We start from the raw sequence: 7,380 nt of genomic DNA, 5'->3' as shown, positions 1-7,380 counted from the left end.
ATACAACAGTCATAATAATTATATAACATATGGCGCTGTCACATAAACACATTGGGGTTTATTAACTAAGATGGGAGCTCTAATTCAGATAGGATGTTGCTATGGGCAACCAATCAAAATCTACTTCGATTCTGCTTAATTTGCAATGAACCGATATCGGTCCCTGACCGATGGTCGGGGTTTGTGTTTCCACGACTGCGGACGGCTTCGGCGATTTACACTGTCGCAGCGAGGAGGGAGGGAGGGGGTGGGACAGGATGGTGGCGGCATGGGACCACCTAGTGTTTCATGGCATCCCCATGATAACGCTGGGGGGTCCCATGTAAATGCAGGCAGGACTAAATGTGCCGGGGGTGGGCGGTTGATGTCACATGATGTCAGCCACCCAATTTGTCTTCGTTCCGGGAATACTCAAATATAAGTCAGTCTCCACTGATTTATATTTGCAAGCCCCGGTGAAATCATTCGATGCTACCATTGAATGATTTCTCCTGCTGCGGGCACCTGCGAGGGGATGTGTTGGCGGGGGAGGATGGGGCAGTTTTTCGGCGGGGTGGCCACTCTGGAACTTGGTAAACTGCAACCTTCGCAGCTTACCAGTCAGCTAGAATCATCCCTTAGCACATTTTAGAAGAGAATGCATATAATCTGATTGGTTGCCCTTAGCAACATCCCATCTGGGTAAATAAATCCCTATAACTACCCCATGGCAACTTCATTTAGCTTGCAGGGCCCCTAGTACTGAGCCCTGCAGCATGTACAGAGCTTATAAAGCGTTGGCCGGATTGGTCCTTGGAAGCTCCGGCCATGCTCCTTGCCGCCTATAAAGCATCTCTGTTTCCAGGCCATGGCAGCCCCGCCTCCTCAAAGTAACGTCACATGTTGGTGAAGCCAGCAGTAAAGGGCCATAGGTCCCTCCTTACATCTGTAAACAGTATCAGGCTGGCCCACAGAGGTACAGGTGAAGTCCCCAGTTGGCCTCACTGCCTGAGGGTCACGCTCCATCCTAAAGGAGTCATGTCCCAGACTGTGTGATTGAAAGATGCATTGTTAGTGGTGGAGCAGGTCCACTGATTAACATAGGGGCTAAGTTATCTTCTATATAAACATTCACCTAACGATTAGCTAAGTGTATGTGTGTGTGTGTGTGTGTGTGTGTGTGTGTGTGTGTGTGTGTGTATGTGTGTGTGGGCTAGCCACACCCCCTCTGGTGCTTGGCCACACCCCTTAAACATCAGCCTTCCCCATTGCATTCTCCCGGTGGGCCCTTCATACCCCAGTCCTATGTTTTAAATTTGCTCCCGTAACCAAAATCATGGCAATTTCTACCTGGATTTGCTACCAACTCTTATTGGACAGCATGGTGGCATAGTTGTGCCTCACAGCACTGAGGTCATAAGTTCTATGCCATGGACCATCTGTGTGGAGTTCTTATGTCCACCTTGTGCTTGGGTGGGTTTCCGGCTGGCTCTCGTTTATGTAAATAATCCTAAAAACACGCTCACTGAATGCACCATTGGTGCGTGCACCACTAGCGACATCCCAGCCACTGCTCTAGAACCCTTCACTTTTCTGCATCATTTCTGATATCATCCGTCTCAGACATTTTCATGTAGGTGCAATAGCAGGAACAAGTTCATATTAGAAGCCCCAAGGCAAGATAGTTGTTGGTGCCGCTACTAATTACCTGGGCCTGGGCTTATCAGTGGGACCCTGGGCCTGGGTCAGTGGGACCTGGGCCTGGGTCAGCGGGACCCAGATTGGGTCATTTGCTAAGGAAGAAATGCTCTGTGCAGTTGCTTGTGCCCCCTGTACAGCTGCAGGGTGGAAAAGACATTATGGTAGAGGGAATGTGCACAGAAGAGGAAGTCTATAGGGCCTTTGAAATGTGGTGGGTTGTGGTCACAAAATCGGCACAGAGGCAGCCAGTCTGAAGGAATTGGGTACAGCTAGGTGAGTTAGGTTTAGACTGCTGGGGTAAACAATTTCTTGGTTTACTTACTCAGTATTAACCCCTCCCTTGCATGCACCTGAGTGGTATTACTGAACTATTGAGCATCTACCATCTGTATGTCTGTTGTTAGAGGCAGAAGGGAGCCCACATTAGGAGGAGATGTGGGTCCTGATATGCCACATGGAGTAGTCTGGGGTTGCTCCAAGGTAGGTAGCTCTTAGTTTAAATAGATAACAAATAAGGAGCCATTATCATGTGGCTTCTTGCTGGTTAATCGTAGACCCAATTTAGGGTAACGGTGGTGTGGGGTGCAGTGCCCCTGGAGTGGTTGAGCTGGGTGGCTTTAGTGCGTCATGCCCTTACATTCTACTAACACTTAGCATATTTTTCTTTCACTCACTAACACTATCTCTCTATTTTAATTACATTTCATTTTTCTTATTTTATCTCTTACACTGTGTTTATAACTGTTGGTAAGTTTGCATTATAATGTGTTAGTAATAATTAGCACATTGTAGAATATTGCATTTTAGGTGCAATTATTACATAATATGCATACATAAAACCGAGGTAAAGGGGTAACAATGAATGAATAGCACTTCACATGATGTAAGGGTTAATGTAAAGTGGTAATAATGTGTTTAATGTGTTTAAGTATCTATTAGGATTTAATTGATTCCAATTACAAACAAACAATTTTTAATGAAGTAGCCTAATTGCATAAGTGTGTCATGTGACAGATTTATGAGTTCAGAGAATAGTCGTGAGTTTTGCGGAAATACACCGCATCGGTGCGTACGTGCAGCTTCACGTCCGTTCTGACGCTGTAAGACCGTGACGAATCTTTGTGTGGCCACCGCACACGCACGGTTTGGATGTTGTCCGTAAACACACCTACTTCTTAGAGAGCGAGTCCGTCCGTATGCGGAGGACCTGTGGGCGTTTCTTCTTACAATGTCCGCACAGCGTGGCGTGCGGTCCGCTCCGAAAGAATTCGGAAATTTACGCACCAACCAGAATAACCTCCTATATGAGGAACAAAGAAACCTTTACATCACATTTGTTTCTATAAAGATACCTTTATATGTGTGTATTTGCTTCTTTCTTTTTAATATCTGGTGTGTTACAGATACCTTTTATATGCATGTTTCTTCCATGCTTTCGTGTTCTATTAAGATATCAGCCAAGCAAAGCCATTTTTTTTTCACTATTTATGCCCAGTGTCTTCATTATCCAGGCTACAATGAGAATCATTGTCCGCTCAGTGTACCCAGAACAGCACAGATGAATGCCCCATCCCATATTTGTGCAGGTACATTGTAGTAGGGAGATTTTGGTATACATAGAGATGGAGATGTCGGTGGTCAGAAATCCAACGCCGACATCCTGATGCAGGGAATCCTAACAGGGGTCCAGTTAGTATGTGCCCTCCCATATCCTTCCCTCTTGTCTAACCCTCCCACCCTGCAGAGGCTTATCTTAACCCTATCTGCTAGTGCCATGCCCTAACCCTCCTAACTAGGGGCATACACCAAAACCTCTTGCCCTGCAGCCTAACCCCATCTTATAAGTGCCTATCACTAATCAAACCTTCCCACAGCCTAACCCTAACCCCACCTCCTACAGCCAAACCCTATGTCCCAGACTAGTTCCGAAACCTAGCCTTCCTCCTTCTCCACCTAACACTAACCCACCACCAGCAGTCAGGATTCATTGATGTTGGGATTCCCAACACCTGGCTTGTGGCTGCAATTCAGGATGCTGCCATTGGTATTCAGACTGATGGCATCGCACCCACCGGGATATTAATCATATCCTGTTTGTTTGGTGCTTGAAGACACAGAGAGACTTGGCCCTATTCTGCTGGTAAATACAAACATCAGTTACTGATAGATAATACTGAGAAATACGTAATAACTGTACTATACACAGTGTCCAGAGATGTTCTCAACACACAAATTGGCTTAAGGAACAAAGCAGTTTCATCTACAAACAAAACTATCTCTGCTTTTATGTTTCCATTAATTTATGTTTTTTGTTAGTCACATTTTCATTTTCCTTTCATTTTCTATTGTAAGATAGCTTAAGGTCCATACACACGGGGAGATATTGCCCAGCATGTATGGACAACTATGGACTATTTATCAATGCTGACTCTGTGGTGCAGTGTCCAAAAAGAAGACACCACCACCACTGAAGCCATGTCAGAGGCACCCCCTGTATTTAGGTTTAATGTGGGGATCACTGGCCAGAGCTTACAGGTGTAAAACATGGTAACAGGTGCCACAATTCAGCCTGTATCCATAAAACTAAAAACATTTCTACAGTATATATCCTTTTAGCGGTATTCAATGTCACTGACGAGGGGGTTTGTACAGTGACGTTGGGTTTTCCTTGCCGGAAATAAGCCACCCTCGCCGTGAAGGATCCCTTTACTCGGTGGGTTTTGTGGTAAATGCAGCCAGTCCACCGCATTTTGTGGTGAGCCTCGCAATTTTAATGGCCTAACTCGCTGATGCCACCTCGCCTCAGGGAACAGACGAGGAGGCAGATGGCGAGTGAACCTCGCTACAGGGAACAGGCACGGATTCATTAAATACCATGATGGTGAGTTACTGGCACTTCTATGTGCGGATAATTCGCCGTCAGGGCATTGAAAAACTACCATAATTAAAGCAATAAGAACAAATTGGAACCATTTGCTATCAGCTTACTTTTTGCAAGAAAAATAAAAAACTTTCATAGTCAAAATACTTAGGGTGATTTTTTAAAAGCAGATGTAACACTCAAATGGACGTGTTTATAACTTCGGTACTTGTGTATTATAGCGGCGCCCCCGATGTGCATCACGCGATGTTTTCATTGCGTCGCATCGCATGGCATGCAATGCGATTTTTGCCCCCTATGCGATGAAAGATCATATAAGCACCATAAAGGGATCTTACAATGTGAAATGCACCCCCACGCCACCCCCCCCCCCCCACTATAAACGTGAACCCGAAGCGTGGCGAGCGCAGCAAGCCCGCTAGGGGCGGCGGTACGCGTCCTCCGACCTTTTCATACCCCCACTATCCACGTCGGCGTGGAGTTGAGAATAGAAAGTGTGGCGAGCGCAGCGAGCCACCGAGCCCGAAGCGTGGCGAGCGCAGCGAGGGGACACGGATACCTTCACAGGTATCGGAGTCCCCTCGCGGGCTTCACAGGTATACGCGTGCGCTCGCCACGCTTCGGGCTCGGTGGCTCGCTGCGCTCGCCACACTTTCTATTCTCAACTCCACGCCGACATGGATAGTGGGGGTATGAAAAGGTCGGAGGACGCGTACCGCCGGCCCTTGCGGGCTCGCTGCGCTCGCCACGCTTCGGGTTCACGCTTATAGGGGGGGGGGGTGGCGTGGGGGTGCATTTCACATTGCAAGCACCCATTAGGGTGCTTATACAATGTTTAATTGCGTCGCATCGCATTGTATGGGATTGTATGCCATGTACAATGTCATACAATTTTAAAATTGTATGACATTGTACAGCATTGCGCGATATCACGTCGCATCGCATACCATCGTATGCCTTATGGTATGCGATGCGATGGGCGCCGCCAAAATACACAAGTACCATAACTTCTTTCATTTTATAGTTAAAAAAAAGTGTATCTGATTTTATAGACCCTGAACATTATTATTATTATTATTATTATTATTATTTTTAAACAGAGAATTTATTTTATTAAATTTACTTTTAAATTACCAACCATGATAATTGGGTCACATTCTTGGTAAATAAGACATATTTAGAGATATTATTAAATGGTTTAAACAGGATACGGTCATTAGGTCGACCCTATGAAGGGCGAAATACATCACGTTGACCACTAAAGGTCGCCAGGGCTTAGGTCGACACATGGCTAAGGTTGACAGGGTTGGAAGGTGGACACTTGCATTAGTTTGATAATGGGAAGTTCAACAGTCAAAAGGTCCACATTGTTACGGTTTTTGGGTGGTAACCCACCACCGGGACCGCTGTTTAGGACGGCCATGGCAAGTCTTACTCTGCAGAACTAAGGCTTCACCTATAATAGATACGTTTGTCGGGTCGAATTAGGTCCGGCTCCAGGCCGGTGCCACCAGGTCCTACGTATGCAACAAGAGGAAAACTAACTAATGAACCTAACTGGGAAAAATAAGTAAATGGCAACTTGGCGAAATAGCTAATGCAGCTAAGTGCGCCAGCGACCTAGTCGCCGAACCACAAGTGACCGAGTTGCATAACAAAAGGACACCACAAACAGAACAAACACAGAATAAGCCATAACCAGGTGACTACCGAGACGGCAACAATTGCGCAAAACCAGCGGCAACCTGAGACCGCTACAATGAAAAATACCACAAAGCAAAAGCGCCCAGGAGGGCTAAACAGAAGTATAACCAGGTCCCCATGGAGAAACTTGCGAAACCTAGGAGAACGTGCGATGACCGGAAGGAACAGACAGGAACAGCAGACAAGTTGGGGGCTGGCAGGTGAGAGAGCTCTGAACAAAAGCTATCACCGGCAGGGCTTATCTGGGGTGGCCTCCTTAAAAAGGTTATTGAGGCCATTCCCTTAGGAAGCCCAGCGTCCTGCATGCTGCCCAGCAACGCCAGAGCGGAGATGAAAACTTCCACCGCTACCCCCTGCTGGCATCCTCCGTTGCCGGGAAACCCCAGCAGCTTCGGCTAGAGGCCGCATCGCGTCCCTGGTTGCCAAGCAACCGGACTAGGAGCCACCGGAGACGGTCGAAAGGCGGTATTTCATGCCCTACCATCCACTAGGGCGTGGAGGGCGAATGATAGTGTGCCGAGTGAAGCAAAGCACGACGAGCGCTGCAAGCCATGCCAGGGGACGCAGTACACTGTGTACAATTTCGGGGGGGAAAACGTGAAAGACTCATGTCGACCTTTTGACTGTTGACCTTCCCATTGCCGACCATTGTGTGCGTTTGACCTTCTGACCCTGTCAACCTTAGCCATGAACTGAGGGCCAGATGTATCAAGCTTTAAAAAGTGATAAAATAGTGATAACAACCGGCCAATCAGCTCCTACCTGCCATTTGTTAAACCAGTCCGTAACATGGCAGTTAGGATCTGGATGGCCGGTTGTTTATCACTTTTTGAAGCTTGATTCATCTGGCCCACAATTCCACAGATCTGGGGTCTGACCCAGCAATGCAATGTGAATGTGGTACAGTATGAATGATTGGTACTTTATCTCTCTGCTTCATCCCTCTCCAAGCCTTGATACATCTACCCCTGAATGACAATGCCTGTAAAATCGGGCAGGAACCGTCGCAGGGTTTGGAAAATGAAGATATGTACAGTATATAAAAACTGACGGCCTGAATGCCCGCTTTAACCTTTTCTTTACATTGGTAACAAAATCACAGCATGGAAAAATGT

This window comes from Crinia signifera, chromosome 7 (assembly GCF_055691185.1).
Source record: "Crinia signifera chromosome 7, ASM5569118v1, whole genome shotgun sequence".
NCBI classification, from domain to species: domain Eukaryota; kingdom Metazoa; phylum Chordata; class Amphibia; order Anura; family Myobatrachidae; genus Crinia; species Crinia signifera.
The sequence above is the reverse complement of the archived record's forward strand: the minus strand, read 5'-3'. Positions refer to the sequence as shown.